Genomic DNA, 23,546 nt, shown 5'->3' with positions numbered 1-23,546 from the left:
ACCAGAAGCGTTGAAAACCTTCAGTTGGCGTCTTTTGACACCTATCACAACCATTTTATTCTGTTGACGATGATGCTTCTCATCATTATTGTCATTATTATTATTATTGTTATTGTTACCTCCACCACGACCACCACCACCACCACCAACACTACAATCTACGACCCTTTTACTTGGATGCGCTTTGAGTCCACCTCGATTTAATTTTTGTTAGCTATTATAATGCCTTAGAACCCATTTAGTTCCCTGAGCGGTGTATCTGTTTTGCCAATACGCATGTATCCATTGCATACTGAGCAATCTTCTGTATTTAGTGTTTTCGTGTTACAGACTTTTATGATATGGTCATATGTAAATACTGGTAACTTACATTGATTGTGAAATATCCGTTTCAGACGTATAGGACTATGTTTTTCAACCCTGTTTAGTTTACCAGAGGATTTTAGGTCCAATTTCGATCGTCCATTTGTTTATATATCTGTCTACTCAGTGGCTGCCTTCAACAACAATAAATACGAGAGCTCATCAACTGGTTCTACGAATCATTGTTAATTTTTACCATTATGATTTTTGTCATGGTCGCTATGGATTGGCGGGCCGCTGTGGCCGAGTGACTCTAGGCCCTTCAGTCTCGAACCGCGCGACCGCTACGGTCGCAGGTTCGACTCCTGTCTCATGCATGGATGTGTGTGATGTCCTTAGGTTAGTTAGGTTTAAGTAGTTCTAAGGTCTAGGGGACTGATGACCTCAGATGTTGAGTCGCATAGTGCTCAGAGCCATTTGAACCATTCGCTATTGATTCATTAATCTTACTGTAATAAAATTTTGCCTACTTTCAAATTTACCCTAATACGATATACAATTCGTTATTGAAGTCACCTACACTAGATGCACACAGGATAGTGATTCAGATTTGTTACGTTGCTCTGTATTCCTTCCACTTTTACCGGGCCTCACTTCTCCTTTCAGTAATAAATTTCTCACTATCCTGAGGACGACTAATGGCAGATGTAGCATTCTGAATGGTGGGCTCCATGTGGTTCCCAGGTTGTGCAGCGACCGTAAACCATAAAATTACCAGATAAGCAGCAACAAGTAGCAAAGTCATGGTATCTTTATTTACTTTTGCAAATCGATTGCAACTGATTAACAGCCATCATCGGTGCTTTCAACGAATATGTGCCCTGAGTAGTAACAGACCTCTGCTTAAGACAGTGTTACTACTCAGGATGGAGCCGAGCGACCGCTACGGTCGCAGGTTCGAATCCTGCCTCGGGCATGGATGCGTGTGATGTCATTAGGTTAGTTAGGTTTAAGTAGTTCTAAGGTCTAGGGGACTGATGACCTCAGATGTTGAGTCGCATAGTGCTCAGAGCCATTTGAACCATTCGCTATTGATTCATTAATCTTACTGTAATAAAATTTTGCCTACTTTCAAATTTACCCTAATACGATATACAATTCGTTATTGAAGTCACCTACACTAGATGCACACAGGATAGTGATTCAGATTTGTTACGTTGCTCTGTATTCCTTCCACTTTTACCGGGCCTCACTTCTCCTTTCAGTAATAAATTTCTCACTATCCTGAGGACGACTAATGGCAGATGTAGCATTCTGAATGGTGGGCTCCATGTGGTTCCCAGGTTGTGCAGCGACCGTAAACCATAAAATTACCAGATAAGCAGCAACAAGTAGCAAAGTCATGGTATCTTTATTTACTTTTGCAAATCGATTGCAACTGATTAACAGCCATCATCGGTGCTTTCAACGAATATGTGCCCTGAGTAGTAACAGACCTCTGCTTAAGACAGTGTTACTACTCAGGATGGAGCCGAGCGACCGCTACGGTCGCAGGTTCGAATCCTGCCTCGGGCATGGATGCGTGTGATGTCATTAGGTTAGTTAGGTTTAAGTAGTTCTAAGTTCTAGGCAACTGATGACCTCGGAAGTTAAGTCGCATAGTGTTCAGAGCCATTTGAACTACTCAGGATACATATTCGTTGAAAGCACCAATGATGGCTGTTAATCAGTTGAAATCGATTTGCAAAAGTAAATAAAGAAAACATGATTTTGCGACTGGTTGCTGCTTATTTGGTAATTAGATGTAGCATTGATATGCAAGATGTCCATAGTTAAATTACCACTTTCAAAATCCCGTAGTAAGAGAACCACTGGTCAGAATGACGTCCAGTTTGAACAGGGGGAAACGTCACGGAACAAACAAAAATTTAAGGAAAATTTTAACAACAGGTGCACTGTAAGCCTCTTAATGTAAATGGGGTCGGCTACGAGTGACAGATGAATTGTAATACGTCGGCTATGGTTTGAATTCTACATTAGACTTCACGTACTGTTCAATGTGCTCGTGCGCACAATTTTGGCAGTTTGTTAGGTAAACCCACTCACTATGCAAGATCGCACAATACAGGTTAGGAAAAATTGGTTTTTATTTGTCATGGGGCCAAAAACGCATAAAAAGAAAAATGATATCTGTTTATAATTGTGAAGCTGGCGCAATTCAGCTACGTTCGTAAACTGGAGCACTGCCCACATTAAAAAAAAAATGGTTCTGAGTACTGTGGGACCTAACATCTGCCACATTATTCAAATAATCCCACAGCTAGAAGTCAAACTGACTGCGATCAGGTGATCTGGACGGCCACGCTGCAGGAGAATGGCTGATAATTGTAACATGTTCGAAATGCCTCTGTAGCAGCCGCTTCACTGGCTGTACAATGTGCGAAGGAGCACCATCCTGCATGGAAATGATCCTACCCACACAACCACGGTGTTGAATGGCTGGCATGACGTTGGCGCGCAAAAGCCTCATAGCGTTTACCAGTGACGGTGTAGGTAACAGGACCCGCAGGATTAATCTCTTCGGAAAGTTACGGCTCTACGATAAACGAAGCCACGAACCCACACCACACAGTCAGCTTTGCAGATTGAAGTAGTACCGGTGGATCCGCGTGCGGACTCTCCGTTGCCCATATTCTGCAATTCTGCGTATTGACACGTCACTGAGGATAGAAATGGGCTTCGTCTGTCCAGAGAATGCTCCAAGGCCATTCATTGTCCATTTCAATGCGAGCGAGAAATTCCAGAGCGAATGTCTGTCTTGCTGGCAGGAGGCTACTCCTGAACATGAGTGATTTTGTATGGACAGCAATGCACGATGTTTCGTAGGATTTTATGCGTCTTGCAGGCTTGTCCAACGCACAACATGTTTGCCTACCACCGCTCGACCTCTCTTGCAATGCTATGGCTACGTCTTCGACAGACGTCGGATCTACTGCATTCCTTCCTCTGCCTCATTGCACTTGAAAAGGGCTTGTCTTTTCGAATTTTGTAATCATTTTCTCCAGACCCTTAGCAGACATGAGACCAATGCCTTTTCTCATAGCCTTTAGTGTCCGGAACTACTGTAGGCCTACTGGCGCACAGTCACGTTCTTTGTAAAAAAAGCTTTACCAGCAGCACGCGATCCTCCATGTTGAGCACCTCTGTCGCAAACTGAGGAACAGCCGTGTGCCACGCGTTTATTGGTGTGGATGTTCTGACGCTTACAGCGCAGCCTAGTAGTGAAATTTTCATTAACCTTTTTTTCCATGACATTTCCCCTGCAGGTTGAGCGCGCGATGCCGATGAGTGCGGACAACGGAACGCGCACGTCCGAGCCAGCCGGCTCGGTCGCGCCGGGGCCGGCCGCTGGCCGGTCGGTGGGGCCTGCCCCGCTCCCCACAGGACGGATACAACGGCGACGACCCCTGCAACGGCAACGGACTCTGAAAGGCAACATAATGAGGACAGGACCACGACGAGTGATATGCGAATGCAGAGCGGAGGACAACGTACGTCAAACCCCTATGACGAGAGGCATCAGCTAACACAGAACGATCGGCAACAACGGGAACTAAGACGTGAAATACAACACTTTAAAAATCGAGACGACAAGACGAAGGAATTACGACCTCAAGATGCTTACTGTGTCACGTTGCCGGCCCAAAAGGAAAACTACAAGATTTACGACATCAAACACCTTCTATATACTAAAGTCGTTATTGAAACCTACAACAGACAAGAAGGACCTGTTCAATGTAGCCACTGCCAACGATTCGAACATACAGCTAATTATTGCAGCTTGCCTGCTCGCTGCGTTCGATGTGGAGGGCAACACCGATCTTCAGCATGTACTCATCCCCGAGGGGCTCCGCCGAAATGTCCTAACTGTGAAAAGGATCATCCTGCCACATGGCGTGGCTGCCAGAAGTACCAGGAACTTCTCAGGAAATATACACAACGGTCTTCCCCGCAGCCCTCTCAACGAAGGACTCGTGTCATACGGAACTCCAACCTGACGCCACACCCTCCGCCCCACCGTCAGCAAACGCCACAAGAACAGCCGGCGGCGACACGGCAGCCAGTAACACAGCCTCCTCCTGAAGCACTTCCACCTCGACAGCACCGCCAGCATTATTCATACGCCCACGCAGCATCACCACGCCGACCGGAACCGGAAACCTACGTCTCACCAGCTCATTTGATGGAATCTATAGCTCCAGCGCTCTCTGATGTCGCGAAGCTTCTCACCACCGTGCAGCAACAACTAGTGCGGATACTTTCTTTAATCGAAAGTGTATTGAAGGCCTTTGGAACACCTTAAGATGGATCGCCCTGGGACCACGAGAAACCTGAAAATCTGTATATGGAACGCCAACGGAGTGAAACACAAGAAAACAGAATTCACTGAATTTTTACAAAGTCACAAAATCGACATCGCACTTGTATCGGAGACGCACCTTCGTCCAACAACCGAGCTCAGATTTCGTAACATGTACGTCTATAGAACGGACAGACAAGGGCAACGAGGTGGAGGGACCGCAGTTCTGCTTAAAAGGGAACTGCGGCACCATCATGAAACACTACCACACCTCCAACATCTGGAGGCAACAGCAGTAACGGATCGATCGGCGGCAGGCAACATCACTTTCATTGCGGCGTACAACAGGCCCGGTAAAAACCTGGTGCCAGACGACCTACGGGGTATCTTCACCAATTTTGACAAAATTTTCCTAGGAGGTGACCTTAACAGCAAGCACGTCACGTGGAATTCCCGGCGTACGAACCCTCGTGGACGAACTTTGATTGCCATGGAAGAAGAACTGGGCATCACAGTCCATGGGCCACGAGAGCCCACACGGATTCCTTACGTCGATCGGCAAGAAGCAGACGTTCTAGATATTGCTGTCCTCAAAAATATTGAGACGAACCTCCAGCTCCGCACCGTCGACGATCTTTCGTCTGACCACCGACCTGTTATCAGCATAGTGGAAAACGCAACGGCCAACCTTCCGCCCCCAACCTCACAAACTCTGAACTGGGGTCAATTTCGGACATATCTTGACAACAGTGTCTGCCCGACGCAGGACGTTTCAACACCGGAAGCCATCGACATCGCGGTACAAACTTTGACGCAGAAGATAAAGGTAGCCAAACGGAGGGCAACTACTCACACGGTCTACCCTGTAATAGCTTTCGACGAGTTCCCGCGTCTACTCCAAGAACTGAAGACACAGAGAAACAGGAGCAGGCGACGTTGGCTCCGCTATAGAAACCCGATCGATCGACGAGAAACACACGTCTTAACACGAGAACAGCACGGGAGAGTGGCCGAGTGGCGACAGCAGTTCTGGGAAGATAAGATGGATGAATTCTTACTTCGAACCAAGAACGAATGGCAGGTAGTCAAGAACATACGACACCAGCGGCCACCTAAACTAGCCATCCGAGGACCAGATGGCCTCCTCTATGACGAACTCGCCCAGGCAGAGCTGTGTGCTACGACCTACCAAAGAACAGATGTCTACACCAGCGACCCCCGTGAACGACGTCCGCCTGCAAGAACAGGAAGCCGTCGTTACAGCAGCATGGACTGCTTTTCGTACTGCGCCTGTGCAGAGCCGCCCACAACTCACCACACCAGCAGAGATCCGTAAAATTATCCGGAAGACTCGGAATAATGCGCCGGGCAACGACTCCATAAGCAACACCGATTTTAAACAGTTGCCCAGGAAGCCAACTGTGCTCCTTACCCGAATTCTCAACAGCTGTCTTCTGCAGGGATATTTTCCTACGGCATGGAAGAAGGCTCGAGTAGTTCCAATACCCAAGCCAGGTAAAGACCCAGCAGAACCCAACAGTTACCGGCCAATTAGCCTCTTGCCGACCCTTGGCAAGGTGCTCGAGAGAGTGCTGTTTGCAGAGGCTCCATGACACGCTTACAGCGCATGATGTTATACGACCCGAACAATTCAGTTTCAAGGACAAGTTATCTGCCGAACTTCAACTTCTACGGATCACCGAACGGATACAAGAAGGATACAACAAGCAGCACTTCACGATTGGTGTCTTCCTTGACATCGAAAAAGCTTACGATAAGGTGTGGCGGCCCAACCTTATCGTCAAACTGCATCACACTACCCCTATTGCGGATTGTTACATTAGACTCATAGACAGCTTTCTGCAGGACAGGAAACTGTATGTCCGAGTCGACGATAAAAACTGCGAAATGAAACTGATCTCCGCAGGAATTCCGCAGGGCTCTGTCATTTCGCCTCTACTTTCCAACTTATATATAAATGACATCCCAACAGTCCCCCTTGTTACGGCTAGTTTTTATGCGGACGATACGGCCTTTCTGACAACTGGACGACACTTGTACCAGCTAATCGCTAGGATGCAACGACAACTTGCTGTAATGGAACGCTGGGCGCTGCAAAATAAGATAACGATTAACCCGACGAAGACGGCAGCCGTTCTGTTCACACGGAGGAAACCAGTTCTCAACGACAGACTCTAAATAGCTGACCAATTTATCCCACAGTCGCCGGGAGTGAAGTATCTCGGTGTCTACCTTGACAAAAAATTACTCTTTACGCAGCATATTGACGACAAAAACACGGCAGCCCAGAAGATGGCCAGGTCATTGATTCCGTTCCTGAAGAGTAAGTATCTCAACCCTAAGACTAAACTCCAATTGTATGAGGCAACGGTGGAACCCACAATGTTGTATGGCTCCACCTCGTGGTGAACTACGTGCGTCTCCAACTACAACAAACTCCAAGCGCTGCAAAACATTTGCTATCGATGGATCACAAGAGCTCCATGGTGGACAAGAAACGTCGACATCCGCACCGCACTCCACGAGACTACTATACAAGAGAAGGTCCATGACAAGGCTCTACTAGTTTTTGACAGGATCGATGCCCTTAGGGACGAAGTTCGACAATTACAAACGGTAGGAACGGTAAACCCTGCAAGATGGCACAAGTATGGAGTACCGAAGTCAATAACGTTTCACCCCCCATAGGCAATCTGTCATAACACATTTCACCCTCCACAGGAGATAGGCATCACCAAAGACAGCAGGCTAAAGGACCCATTGCGTGCCCAAGCCTAACTAAATGTGTAATAAATAAAGTGTTTTCCTTTTATCCTTACATCCCATCCTAGAAGAATAAGTCATTAAGGATGATCTCTTCAGTCCACACTACACACTATATTAATAAAAAAAAGAAAGAAAAAAAATTTCCCCTGCATAAATATTATACTGCTTAAATTTGACGTCATTTTGAGCAGTTATTTTCTTTCTGCAACGTTTCGAAATTGAACTGGAACTTTAGTTATAGACGCCTGTATACAGGGTGGTCCATTGATAGTGACCGGGCCAAATATCTCACGAAATAAGCCTCAAACGAAGAAACTACAAAGAACGAAACTCGTCTAGCTTGAAGTGGGAAACCAGATGGCGCTATGGTTGGCCCACTAGATGGCGCTGCCATAAGTCGAACGGATATCAACTGCGTTTTTTTTAAAATAGGAACACCCATTTTTATTACATATTTCTGTAGTACGTAAACAAATATGAATGTTTCAGTTGGACCATTTTTTTCGCTTTGTGAGAAGGCGAACTACTCGCTGTTGAGAGGAATGTCGTTGTTACTGGTATTGCCAAGTGCATTGAGGTTGACGGACATCATTTTGAGCAATTATTGCATTAATGTGGTATTTGCAGGTAATCACGCTGTAACAGCATGCGTTCTCAGAAATAATAAGTTGACAAAGGTAGATGTATCAAATTGTAACACCCGAAATAAAATGTTCAAACGTACCTACGTTCTGTATTTTAATTTAAAAAACCTACCTGTTACCAACTGTTCGTCTACAATTGCGAGCCATATATTTGTGACTGTTACAGCACCATCCATCACAAAGCGAAAAAAGTGGTCCAACTAAAACATTCATATTTCTTCACGTACTACACGAATATGTAATAAAAAATGTGGGTTCCTATTTTCAAAAAACGCAATTGATGTCCGTTTGACGTATGGCAGCGTCATCTAACGGGCCAACCATAGCGCCATCTGGTTTCCCCCTTCAAGCTAGACAATTTTCGTTCTTTGTATTTTTTTTCGTTTGACGCTTATTTCGTGAGATATTTGGCCCGGTCACGATCAATGGACCACCCTATATATGTTACGGATAATGAATAAATACGGGAAATGTCGTTCTGGGGTAGTCATTAAGGACACTGCTTATTTTAGAGGGCAATAACGTGAATTCAAGGAAGTTAAAAAAAAATTACTTGCTAAATGCCAACGCATTAAGAAATTCGAATTTCATATGAAGTATGCAAGAATACTTAAACTATTTCGTCACTTATGTAAATACCCAGCCATTAACGTTATTGTATTGACGTATAGAGGAGTAATAGGATATAACGTTACTGTCCGCGAAAAAACGTTATTTCCTACTTCACTTCATAGTCCATAGTACATACGTTCTTCATTTCACTAACATAGCATGAAGCATTTTCTTGAGAGTAACATGAAAGCTTTCTCAAAATCTATTAATTCTATGCGAAGAGAGACTTCATAGTCTTTGCTGCATTCGAAAATTTCCTTCATAGCATGTATTGGTCCATTGCATTTTATTCAATTCTAAAGTTGATCTAATTGATTAACTTAACCCTTGCGTCCACACTGGGTTACCTGGGTAACTTTCATCACTGCCAGTTTATCAAATGTTCAAATCTGTGTGAAATCTTATGGGACTTAACTGCTAAGGTCATCAGTCCCTAAGCTTACACACTACTTAACCCAAATTATTCTAAGGACAAACACACACACCCATACCCGAGGGAGGACTCGAACCCCCGCCGGAGCCAGTTTATCAGGTATGTTGAAACTAGCGTACGTAAGCCTCAGTTTATTCCTGATTTGCGTCTACATAAATGTAATAATAAAATCAAAATATAAGCATTACTATGTACAAGAATATAATGCATTGTCTAATACTGTACGGATTACCCAGGTAACTACATATCTCCATTAGAACAGATGTAAAGTTGACAAATGATTTTATATAATATGTTAGTAGTTTTATTATTTATTAGGTTATTGAGCAATAATAGATTTAGAGGGTTCTCGTATATCAACCATGACACTCCAGTACTTTAATGAATAGTTCATAATGTTGTGAACAGTAGCCAGCAACAATTAGAATGCATTTTTGTAACGATTTTGTTATATACCCAGAGCTGAGTGTTGCCAACCGTGCCTGTACGACAATAATTTCATTGAGTTACCCAGTAACCAGGTTATAGAACAAACTATAATTTTTTGTGTGTAGACACAGGGTTAAAATTAAAAGTTTTTTCCTCCTGTGCGTGGTAAACGGTTGCTAATAATTGAAAATACTTATGATCTGTATGTCGTAAATGCGCTCTTTTTACAGACAGTCTATGGATTTAACAAATAGACCTAATACGACAATCGCACTGTGCTCTTAGGACTGTGCCCCAGTTCAGGTAGACGTACTATCTGTGTTTAGCTTTCTACAAACACACACATTCACTCAATCACACACATACAAGGCAAACAGAACGTAAGCTAAAAAATAAAGCACTACAACAGTGGTAGCAATAGCAGTAGTAGTAACTAAACGGCTGTATGTCTGCGTAAGTGTTTAATCTGACAGAGATAAATTTTCCACAAAGCACTGTCTGTAATTAATATGACAGTAAATTAAGAATATTAAATAAAGCCATAATTTAAGAGTTCTCTGTTGAGTAAGCGCAGTTTAAGTGGCTGTGTGTTTACAGAGCGGTACCAAAACTAACGGCGACCCCAAATCCGTCGTTGATTAGTATTGACGGTTAATATGGCGATGTATGGTTACTAAACGTAAATAAATTTGTTGAAAATTTCTCGAAGTCATAATACTTTGTAACACTGTTCGTAGAAAAGAAGTGTTTTAAATAAATTCAGGTAAGCTGTACTGATGGGATTCAGTGAATTATTTTGTAGAACATACAAACAGCTGTTATAGGCAAATATTTACATGTATACAATTATTTATTTCAGCTGAAAGGGCATAAATGTATTCAAAATTTTCATTCTCAAGTAGGTGGTATGCCGTGAACGCAGCTCCAATTATCTTGTAAATCACGACAGTCTCAAAATCCTTTTTGTTCCGGCTAAGATGCACGCCAGGCACTTATCCATTGTTTGTACATATGACTTCGTTTGTATGACGAATACCAGAATTCACGCCTGCATTTGCTGTTAAACTCATTCTTCACTCCTCCCGTCCACACATTATCAATAAGAGTCTAAGCTGATAGTAATTTTTTTCACGATAACGTAAATGCTGTCCGACACTATACTCTCTTGTGATGCCTTCTTTTCTTCTCTTCTCTTCTATGTTCTATATTTCCTCTGCGACAACTTAAAATTATTCTTATTTCTTCGAATCCTCCCTACTTCTTCATCAGGCGCGCTTCTCTGTGAATTCTTTACAAACTCAATGTTCTGCAGAAAGGTGCATTGATTCATCATAGCATGACACCATTACACCGTTCCTGACAAACTCTTCAGTACGCTGGCACAACTTCCAAAAACACCATAAGTTCTTCACTCTCCGGTTACAATATTCCTTTAGCGCTGTTCTCGACATTTTATCGTTCATCCATTGTCACAAAATACCTCTTCCTTACACAAAATACAATGCGTTCCTTCAATATCAAACTTCCACGTCACAAGCTCCCTTCCAACTCTCCACTTTCAATTGTCTTCGTGTTCGTTTTCAATTACCAGGCAACGTTCCTGTAATTCAGTACGGCAGGAGAAGCTCCAGTTTCACAGGTCGTAATTATTTTCCTTTAAGCAGCTTGAGGAGAAGTGTGTGTGTGTGGGTTCTTGGGCGACCCATTCTTTGGCCGACCCCTGCCCTCGTCCCCCTGGTCCAGATATCCGTCTCTTCAGAGCGGGAGCGCCTGTTAGCGGGGGTAACGGTGTCGCCCAGGCGCTGATGGGGCGGTCACGGCGAGCCGCGCTGTGGGCACACACGTGGCCATCACACGTCTCGCTGGCCGAGCCCCCAGTTGCTGCAGCCCATTCACATTCCACCAGCACAGAGCTTACAATGAAGGTGACATAGTGGCTGTAACTGAAGACAAGCAAGTACTTTGATTAGTGGGTAACCACAGAAATTCGAATTTTCAGAGACGGAATCTGAACTGTAGGCGTCAACAACATCTGGAACGACCTTCCAGTATCAACATTTACCACGCTTACAAGAGAATAATCATTTTCTATACAGTAGTAAACAAACATTAAAAGGTGAATACTAATTTCATCCAATTCGACAGAATAGTTAGAATTTATCTATAGTTCATGCATAAAGTTCTAATTCCTAATTTCTCCACAACAATACGTTCCACTGCCGGTCGTCTCTACAGCATCCTCGTACGCCTAAATCGAGCGATTACAAGCCTAGCAGTACGTCTAAGAATTCATTCTTCTGTCCTGAAGTCCATGAGAACCCAAACATTCACAATACATCTTACGGATTCTGTCTTCTTTTAAGATGCTGTGTACTATCCCAGAATTGTTTCAGAATAACAATATCGCCCTTTCATTTTCCTTTTCAACTCACACGACGAATTCCTTCCATTTCATATTCCTTCACTGCGTCTCACATATCTCAGCCCACGTGTTTTTGATGAACTTGAGATAGAAAACTATGAAATTTTTTTCTCTCCATCTAGCGGTTATGTAGGGATAACCAGAAATCCACCCACAAACCTTCAGAGGTGGTAGTTTGGACCAAAACAAGAAAAAAATGTCTCGTAAACATGGGCTCCAAAACGAATCCCTAAAGATCTACGAGAACGTTTTCAACTTAGATACAGCGGAACACATTTCTTCTAGTGCGAGCCTTTTGCTTTCCGTATTATGAGAGTAGGTAGTCTGAATCAAGACAACTAAAACATATCCAGTAAAGATGGGTTCTAAAATGCAGCCATAAGAGCTGTGAACGCTTTTTCAATAAAAGAGATGTCATTGAGAATATCAAAGATGAACAAATGCTCTTAACATGTGCACTTTTGAGCCCGTGTTTGCTGGACAATTTTTTCTTGTTTGACCCAGTCTCTGAAATCTTTGTCGGTAGAGTTCTTGTTCACCCTGTATATATTTACTATTACGTTTATTTTTTATATCTGGGCAGTCCTCTAGCGATGATGGCATCCAAAGGCCATACCATTTCCAGAGAATAATCTCGAACTTTTCTGACACTAACTAGTCGCTTGTATTTATTGAAGTAATTAATTCATCTGTGCACCTTCAACGATGCAGTGGCTTCTGAGGAGCATGTACTGACGATGATTGCCTACTGGGCCCTATCTATCTAAAAAAATAACAGCCAATAGCGTATTAGGGAAGATCCCATGTGAAATCACGTGTTTATTATGACCAAACACTGCGATGTGGCTTCAAACACCTGTAAAAAAAATCTAGAAAGCTAAAATATGTTTACCTCGTCCAAGATTTAATGTCAATTGTGTTTGAAGAAAGCGAACACTAGATCCTTCTAAACCCCACATGAACTTTTTGGAGAAGACATGCTTTCTAAATTATTTAAAATACTGGGGCCTGTAAGAAAAAGTGCTTGGGAGTATATAGTCATAACTTTTCATGTAGATTCAGTTACGGGTCATACAAATGATAGCTCAATCTTAATCCTGACAATGAGCACTCATGTCGCTGAGTGAAGTACAGGCGTATTTAGGAAATGATTCACAGGATTTCACCGGATGTTAGTCGAAATGGTATGTCTAACGTGCTTCCTCTTACCACTCTACGCTTTCGTGTGGGGCTGAAGTTCTCGCGTTCCTGATTCATTGCAGGTGCCCCGTACGCCATCGGCTTCGATCCAGGAGACCCCATGCCGTAAGATGTTCTGCTGGATACTTACTGTTAAGGTGGAGTACGAGGTGCGTGAGAGCAGTAATGAGACTGATTTTTTATCTACTTAAGTTTTTATTTTTTTTCAAACAACAATATTTTCCGCTTCGAAATAGTTCCCTTCGACTGCTATACACCGGTGGAATCGTTGTTCCCGGCCTCGGCAGCAGCGCTGGAAGGCTTCAACTCGTAAGGCCTTTAAAATGTTGGTCACATTCTTTTGAATGTTGTCCGAGGTCCCAAAATGATATTTTTCAATTTCGAGAAAACAAAAAGTCATAAGGTCTCACATCAGATGAATAGCGGCTGTGGGAGGGGGAGGGGGAGGTGGAGGTGGGTGGGGGCGCTATGGAATAACAGATATGTCTTTTGCGGTCAAAAATTCCGTGTTGGTTGTGTCTATGTGACATGGGCGCTTTCATGACTTAGTATCCACTAGCTTGCAATGTCCCGGGTATCACTTGGTTCACCCTTTCCCTGAGCGTTTCTTTGTAAAACTTTTGGTTGACAGTTTGCACTGGAGGAACAAATTCTTTATGCACGGCACCCACAGTGTCAAAAAAGCAAATCAGCGTTCTTTTGACCTGTGATTTGCTCATTCGATTTTTTCTTCGTTAGAGTAAATTCCTCAGTGTGCCGCTTCTCACTTTACCGCTTTATCTCAGGATCGTACTACAAAATCTAGGATTCATCATCTATGATCACACGACTGAAACATTCGCAGTGATGGGTAATCGTATCAAGAAGGTCAATGCACGGGTTTCTTCGATTGTACTCATGTTCCGTTGTGAGGTTTTTCGGCACCACTTCGTCACAAACCTTTCACATGTTCAAAGCTTCGGCCTAAATTAGATATATGGTGAACGTATTTAAGTTTAACAGGTCACTCGTCATTCTTATTGTAAAACATCGATCGGATCTCACAAGAGCACGCACACGCTCGTCATTTTCGTCGGTTTCTGAAGTTGAAGTCCTACCTGAGCGAGGTTCATCTTCGACACTGTCTCAGCCTTTCAAAAATGATTTGTGCCAGCGAAAACTTGTGTTCTTGATAAAGAATGTTACCCGTAGACCTGTTTCTACTTTTCAACGGTCACGCTCTGGAATTCCCTGGGCTTAACACAAAATTTGATGGCATAACGTTCCTCTAAATTCTGATGTTCCATTTTCGTAACACAGAACAAAAACACAGTTTTAGTGATGACGCTCTCAAAAATCATGTGATGGCTGTACGTAGCTGAAACTCGGATTGAGCATCTGGAAGGGATGAAAACATCAGGCTACACAATTAGAACAACACAACGTTGCCATGTTGCTCGTGTCGTCAGTCTCATTACTTTCCTCACACACCTAGAGTATTGTAGAACAGGTGATCAAGACTGTTCTTTGGGCCTTATTCTTCTACCCTAGAACGCTAAAGGGGGGAAAATGTCACAATGTTACTAAACCATCGTGAAGTTTACTACATATTTTATTCAAAGGAAGTCGTGATTCATACTTTATGCACTAGTTAATTACAAATATATGGTCTCTTATGGTATGTCACATACAGAGTAGTAAGTAGGCTGTTTAGGTTTTTATGTTGGTAACGGCACGTAGCGCTCTTATGTAAGTAGGCTGTTTAGGTTTTTATGTTGGTAACGCCACGTAGGGCTCTGTATGAAAATCACTGACTGTTCTGTGTGCAGTCTATGGCTGATTTGCATTGTTGGAATATTTGCTATTGTAGCGTTGGGCAGCTGGATGTGAACAGCGCGTAGTGTTGCGCAGTTGGAGATGAGCCGCCAGCAGTGGTGGATGTGGGAAGAGAGATGCCAGACTTTTGAGAGCGGACGATGTGGACGTGTGTCCGTCAGAAAAAGGAAATTTGTAAGACTGGATGTCATGAACTGATATATATATATTATGACTTTTGAACACTATTAAGGTAAATACATTGTTTGTTCTCTATCAAAATCTTTCATTTGCTAACTATGCCTAAGAGTAGTTAGTGCTTTCAGTAGTTAGAATCTTTTATTTAGCTGGCAGTATTGGCGCTCGCTGTATTGCAGTAGTTCGAGTAAATAAGATTTTTGTAAGGTACGTGATTCATGAAAGGTATAGGTTATTGTTAGTCAGATTGCGTTACGATAAAAATATTGTGTGTCAGTTTAGTGATGATCAGAATAAGTAAAGAGAGAAATGTCTGAGTACGTTCAGTTTTGCTCAGCTGTTTGAAAATCAAATAACGTAAGAGGTTTACCAGCACAGTAATTCCTAAATTTTTCTAAGGGGATGTTTTAAAGTAAGTAGAAAATATCCGGTTTTATACCTTTTCACCCTTTCTGACAATACCAGATTGGCGGGAACCGTGAAATGGTACCAAATGAAATCGGAAATATTATGAGGGTTTAGTAAGCTTGCTATGAAATGAATAGAATGATAGCAACCTAATCACGAAGCAGAACGATCTGGCCCTGTTGGAGTAGTTGTACCGAGTACCAACAGCAGCGGCGACAGGCCGGCGTGGTATATAAGGAGCAGGGAGGTGGCGCCGCGCGCAGTCGAGATGGGGCGTCCGTTGCTGCTGGTGGGGTCCCTGACTGTGGCTTTGGCTGCGTCTGTGCTGCTGGCGCTGCCGTCCGCGGTTCAAGGCACGCCTATCGTTGAGTCTGCCTACAGTAGGGTCGCGCACAGGTAACTCAACGTGACGTAGCGTTCATCTTAGAACTGGGAATTTATTCTATAAAAGACAAATAAGCTTATGTTGATTGATTTTCCGTCACTCTTTCGTAGAAATATTTCATAATTGTCAACGAAAATATAAACAGTTGATTTTCTTTATTTACTATTAAAAACAGTCTTGATCACAATTTATTTCGTATTTTAGTAGTTATTCTCTAGCAGAAGGAGGTTCTTACTCATTGGTCTGAAGATGACCACAGTAGTGGTCGAAACCAGTCACCATACGAAATAACTTGTGATCAAGACTGTTTTTAATAGTAAATATTTGTAACATATTGATCACTGTCACTCCCATAATGTGTTCAAAAGTAGCTGATTTTCTGCAATTTTATTTACTTTGTGATCCAATTTACAGCATCTCCAATGCAACACTACCATCAAACACTAAATAATAGATTTTTGTCTGAGGAAAGCGCTGCAAACCTAAAGCAGGTTCATAAAAGAAATAAATATATCAAAATACTAACCGTTGTGTTTTCAATGTTGTTTAAAAAACGTATTTTGATGGATACAATTCCTTTTATTTGTTTTCGAACTTACATAAAATACGCAAGACTGTTTGTACATCTCAAGACGTTCTGAACGAAATATTTTTTTAGATATAAGAAACTGATAAGTCATTCAGTACGAAAGAGGCACTGATGCAATAAAAGCAGTACACTCTGTAATGAGAAATTTCGTAGCAGTTAACAGCCTTCTGGAATAGCGACCATCTAGTGAGTTAAGAGTAATAATATTGTTGATGAAATGTACGAGCACAAGGTTTGGTTAATGTCTGTTGAAGACGAAAGGATAGTTAAATTTTCTAACGTAATATTACTTATTAGTAGTCATTTGTCTCTGACAGCAAACGAGGCTCAATTACTTAAAAACCTCTTCCTTGGACGTTTCTGGCAGCTCGCTTTATTTTTTTCTTCAGCGGGAATAAACGCTTGCCGACAACGGAATACTCTCTACACTGTATCGACGTTTATAGAGTTTAGCTATGTTAACATGTAATACTAGCGTTAGATACTTTAGTGGATCACCGATACGAGATAATTTTTACCGTTTCATTCCTTTAAAACCTACAGAAAATTAAAATTCAGAAAATAATGTATTTTAATCAAAGCAACTTCTACCAATGTCTCTCCTCATTTAACTAAATTAAAAGCCGAATATGGTGCATGTGATATCTGCTTAAGGCATTACTTCAAGATGAACGTTGTTTCTGTCGATAAAGAACTCAATGTTTACTTCTATTCAGTAGCTCTTTATGTGGAGGTACTCAGGTTAGCATCAATCACCATCTGTGTAATTTTCTCTGTACATCCCCGTCAATCCCTGTTTCCTGTTGCTCCACTTAATACGGTACTATCGAATCCTATTTGCCTCTGACACAGTCTTCTTTCAGTTGCTTCTCCTTATTTCGAATTTTCTTGAAATGCCTGTTGTAAAACTTTTTTTGTGCATTTAACATCTGCTCATTTAGGCTCGTTTATTAATACTTCTGAACGTTTGTTAGATGGCTCATCAGTTTTTACAGTGAACAGCTACAGGCATCAATGTTCCTCCAGTGAATTAGGAAGAATGAATGTTTCCATTGAAGTATCTGACAAGAGATTCTCCAATATCGGCTGCTGTCATAAAAATAACAGACGCTTCACACAGAACATTGCTGGCTACGAGCTTAGGCTCCGACAACGAATTTGCCTTACATACTAAGGAACTACGTTATTCAATGATTCTGGCAGCTCGGTCCATTTATCTATCATCAAGACTAAAAACCTGTCGATTTAGGTCGTTGCCTGCCTCTTCATCTCAAAGCAGTACTCGCACCCTACATCCTCAGTTATTTGCTGCATGTGACCAGTCTCTGTCTTCCTCTACAGCTCCCTTCAGTACCATGGAAGCTATAACCCTGATATCCAAACAATGTCTTATCATCCTGTCCGATCTTCTTGTCAGTGTTGTCTATAGGTTCCTTTCATCGCCGATCCTGTGTAGAACCTCCCCATTCCCTGCCTTATCAGTTCACCTAATTTTCAACATTCTTCTGCAGCACCACATCTCAAAGGTTTTGACTCTCTTCTGTTGTCATTTTCCCACAGTCCAAGACTCACTATCCTTCAACGTTGTGCTCCAAATATACATTCTCAGAAATTTCTTCCTCAAATGAAGGTGTTTGTTTGATAATAGTAGATTTCTCTTGGCCAGCAATGCTCTCTTTTCCAGTGCTACTCTGCTTACGTCTTCCTTGCTTCGTCTGTCATGGGTGTTTTGCTCCCACGGAAGCAATTCCTTGACTTAGTCTACTTCGGGATCACCAGTTTTGATGTTAAGTTTCTCGCTATTCACATTTGCGCTGCTTCTCACAACTTTCATCTTTCTTCGGGTTACTTTCAGTCCATATTCTCTACCCTTTATACTGTTCATTCCATTCAACAGATCCTGTAATTCTTCTTCACCTTCACTGGAGATAGTAATGTCATCATCGAATCTTATCATAGACATCGTTTTACCCTGAATTTTAATCCCATCCTTGAACGTTTCATTCTTTTCCGTCGTTGCGTCTTCTACGTATACACTGAACAGTAGGGACAGCATCCCTGTCTTACATCCTTTGTAATCCAAGCATTTCCTTCTAGGTCTTCCAGCCTTACTGTTGCCCCTTGGGTCTTGCACATGTTGTATACCAGCGGAAAACTACACCTATAGGAGCACAAAAAAGGCTAATATACTACTATTTTAAAAGGTTTGGACTAAAAAGTGTGTTACCAGCTGCCTCATTCTAGCTTTCCCAAAAGTTTTGGTACGCAAACATATCGCATTATTTTTAACATGCAATTGACACCTCACGCGCACAAGCTTCACTAACAGTAACTCGCTCACACCCACTAGTTCATCGCTGTAAGTCGCTCATACCCAACCACTCCCACTTGCCGCTTTCCACTCACTCATTCAGCCTAACATATTGTCATTATTCTCTAACTGTAACTGTCTCCTGTCTCAGAGCCACAATGTCCTTTGTTCTGTGCTACTACTACAGTCCCGTCTCACTGTCACTGTCTCCCTCTTGCTCTCTGTTACTACTGCTATCTCATTCATTACTTCCCGCTGTTGCTGTCTCTTCTCACTGTCACTATCATTCTATTCCTCGTTTTCGTTGCTATAGACTCTGTCTCTCATTATCACTGGTTTCACCCTCTTCCACTTCTCTTTCTCTTTATTCCCCCTTCACTGGCACTGTCGCCTTTACTCATCTCTTAGCACTGTTCTATTACTGTCAATATGTCCCTCTGCCACTGCGTCCCACTCTTTTTCTCATATTGCCATTGTATTCATCACCCTTCCTATACCGCAACCACTGTCTATTACCTTCTGTATTTATTACTTTTCCGTCTCTTTCAAAAATGTTCAAATGTGTGTGAAATTTTATGGGACTGAACTGCTAAGTTCATCAGTCCCTAAGCTTACACATTACTTAACCTTAATTATGCTAAGGACAAACACACACACCCATGCCCGAGGGAGGACTCGAACCTCCGCCGGGACCAGCCGCACAGTCCATGACCGTTCGGCTAATCCTCCGTCTCTTTACCACTATCTCTATCTCCTTCTCTCTCAGCATAAAAAAGTGTTAATATGCTGCCGTGCAAAAATTTTTGGGAACATCTTTAAAGGCGCTGAGGAACGCAGCTGCTACGTTACGTTTCAGAGTCTTAAAAATCGGGTGCATGTTAGCCTTTTTTGTGGTGCTATAGGAGCATTTCTCTCCTGGTTCCTTCTTTTCCCTGCTACAGTAGGGCATGTCACTCATATGAAAAGAACTTTATGGGTCAGTAAACTCTTGGAAATTTACTTATGTGAAACTGAAATAACGCAAAACTAATTGTACACCTCAGTCGGCATTTACGTGCACAAATATTTTGTGTGTGATTATGTACCACAAAATGGGGTTCTCAGAACCCTTATGATGACAATGGAGATTCTTTACAGCAGATTTCTCCGTGCTACGTCACTTCATAAACTAAGTTTTCGCCTCACTCTAAATATTACTTGTGTATTTTACGCGTACAATTAAGGTAACTTTGAATCTCTGTATTTCGGAAACGGATAAAGATGTCAAGAAAATTTTCAAGGCCGTTTGAGATCAAGATCTTAGCAATAAATTGTAAGAATTTCAACCATTTGCTGTGCATGGCCGTCTTAGAATGTCTGGCTCGGTTTTGGTACTCAAAAGACATACTGTATTTTTAGGGTTTTATCAGGAACCTCCCATAAACTAAATGGTGCCTTCCTAAACCTCTTAAGACACAGCATAGACCACATATAATAGTAGAAAAACAACCGATTAGTTCCATTTGCCTAAGCTGGAGGAAGTGTGTAATATTCAAACTTTGACCCTGTACTGCAGGATAGTTACAGTAAGCTGATCCTTCTGTGGGTATAAAAGCAGTCACTAGCCCAAGTACTATCCGAAACACTTGACTAACTTTGTATCACCAACTGAACCGGAGATATGAGACCTGGAAAAATCCCGTTTTTATGTGCGGCCTACATTCATGGACTGTGCGGCTGGTCCCGGCGGAGGTTCGAGTCCTCCCTCGGGCATGGGTATGTGTGTTCGTCCTTAGGATAATTTAGGTTAAGTAGTGTGTAAGCTTAGGGACTGATGACCTCAGCAGTTAAGTCCCATAAGATTTCACACACATTTATGTGCGGCGCTTTGGAACGTATTAGATAACACATGCTGTTGGATACGCACTGACTATCAAACCTTCCCTATAGCTTTCACTGTTACCGTCTGTTAAATCAGGCACCAAACGAAAAGCAAAAAAAGGCACCGTTCATAATCGAACTAACTTTTTACGAAGACCTCTCCTCTTTTAACTGAATAGAAAACCATATTATTGTGTATCTGAGAAACAGACATTTGAAAGACGAAGATCGCCAGCTCTCTGTAAATGACTGGATATTGGCTTATGGTGGTCTCATCTGGATGCAGTGGGAACGAGACAGGCCGGGATGAATGAAAATAAAGTTGTAGTTCCACGTTCTGACAATGTCAGTGTCGTAGCATTAAAGATTAAGAGTAAAAACTTGGCTCTGAATTTTTTTAAAAAAGATAATTTACAACACTCATTTAATCTAGGAAAATCACGAACTTCTCAATCACAATAGCTGAGCGTGCTTGTGAAATCTCACCCCCGGCGCCGAATACGTATCCAGTATCTGGGCGGAGTGCCTTTGGCGGATTTCTACTGAAGTTTGTCGGTTCAACATCACCACTTGTCATTATACAAAGACCGTTCGGATCTGTACTTCGATGTCTCTGGTTGATGTTGCAGGGTTCAAACGCATTATTGTTTGCTTGGATTAGATTCCATACATCTCCCAGAGTGTCATAAAGTAAGGGCAGTTGAAATCCCTTTCCGGGTAGGCGGCTGAACCCACTCTGCGGGATTCCTCAGTTAACAATGCTGTACGACTTCAATTTAATTAAATTATTTGAATTACATCACAAGTCGCTCACTATTCAAAGTTTACCTGGAATTCGCTACCGAACTTACGTATGACATCGCAGCAATAATTACGCTGCATTCGATGACACTCAGTTCCTATTGCAAGTCCACTTCGAGATCAGCAGACGGTAAAGATTTCCGCTGAGTTCACGCAGTCTAATGTCATACTTGAAGGTCATGCTTCCGGGATGTGAGCGAAATAATAATTTGAAGCTAAAACGTTCAGGTTGACAGATGCTTCATACCAATCGATTTTACGAGATAGAGAACGTTTTGGTTAGATTTACGTTTCTAGCCAGATGCCCGCCTTCCTGTCTTCCTCTGCTCTTCAACTTATTCCGAACGAACGCTAGACTTATACTGTTCCTTTTTTTCATGTTTTCGTCAACTCGGTAGTCCATTTATGGCGTATGTTTCATCTGAATGAGGGATTGAACAAAAGGTGCATAAACAGAATAATATTATTTGCACCGTTGAGTGTAATCCTGCAGAAGTTGTGCGACTCCATCTCGAAGATCCACGAAGATGTATAGGGAAATAGTGCACGCAGAAAGCTTGTAGTTACTTTACCGGAATCGTCTGCAACATTGTCAACTGGGAATTAGCACTGTGGGAGAAGAGTTTATCATTTCTTAAAGATGTAGAGATGCCCTTCCGTTAGTACTGCTTAAGTGATGTTCACACATGATGGGACCAATTATACGCCAAATACCTATTGGCAATCGCAGGATAAAAATGGTACAGCCAAAATAAATTTCCAGGTTCGTTGCTCTATCAATGAGAGGCACGGTATGATCGTTACTATGCTCGTAGGTCGTTTTACTTCGGAGGTTTGAATACGTGTCCAAGACACAATTCCTTGAAGTTTTGGAAAAAATCTGACTGCCCTTTGATTACACGGAACGTATTGTATTTCCAGCATGATGGAACCCTTCTGTACTTTTGAGGTACTTCCCGTACACAGTATACTAGCTGCAGTTGGCCGCCTTGATGTCCAGACACAACTCCCATTTTTGTGAAGTTAAAAGGATGTATAGATAGATAATGGATGCGCGAGATGAACTTTACGGGTTGCACCATGGATTTATTGCTGTGCGTTTCTGTTTACTCATTTAACATTTGTTCTCGGTATTTAGCTGTATGAATTTAGATTTCTGTTTCTTCTAAAATGTTCATTAATTAACCTTTGCAGGCTTTAAGTATAACAATGAGATTTCTCTCTAAGTTTTCGGTGGAATGTTTATTTTCTCTGAGTTGCGCAAAAAAAAAAATCATAGGAAATTTCAATAGCAGCTTGATCAGCATGTAAAACCCACTCTATTGTACATTAATCACTCACCATATACGCAACTAAAAGCTCTTCACAGAAAATATGATTATAGCAGCAGGACAGTACAGTAGATTCCATTGAAATACAAACCTATATCCACGGACGGAAAAAAATAGCAATACCCAAAAATAATTAATGCTGAATAATGAAATTTCAGGAATACGTTTTCTTGGTTACATGTTTAAGCGATTAAAAATGTACGATCGCAGGTTAATGAAAGTGAGTGATAAGCCATTGTAAATGTGAAATGTTGGTACCTTATTAACCGGTGTCACCGGCAGAATGTTAAATGCAAGCATGCAAAAGTACGTGAACTCTGTTGCGCACATACCGAACGCCATTTTCTGGGACGGAGTTTAATGTTGTTGCATTTGGTCGATCAATGCAGAGACGGTTAATGCTGTTTGTAGATGACACTGGAGTTGTTCTTCAATGATGCCCCATATGTGTTCGACTAGACAAAGATCTGATGGTCGAGCAGACCAAGGCAACATATCCACACTCTGTAGAGCATTTTGGGATACAACAGTCATATGTGGGCGAGCGTTATCCTGTTGGAAACACCTCTGGAATACTGTTCATGAATGGCAGTACAAAAGGCCGAATCACCAGACTGACGTACAATATTGCATTCACGATGCGTGGGATAGCCATGAGAGTGCTTCTGCTGTCATATGA

The sequence above is a fragment of the Schistocerca piceifrons genome, chromosome 1, assembly GCF_021461385.2.
Source record: "Schistocerca piceifrons isolate TAMUIC-IGC-003096 chromosome 1, iqSchPice1.1, whole genome shotgun sequence".
In the NCBI taxonomy this organism is placed as follows: Eukaryota; Metazoa; Arthropoda; class Insecta; order Orthoptera; family Acrididae; genus Schistocerca; species Schistocerca piceifrons.
Note: the sequence above shows the minus strand (reverse complement) of the source record.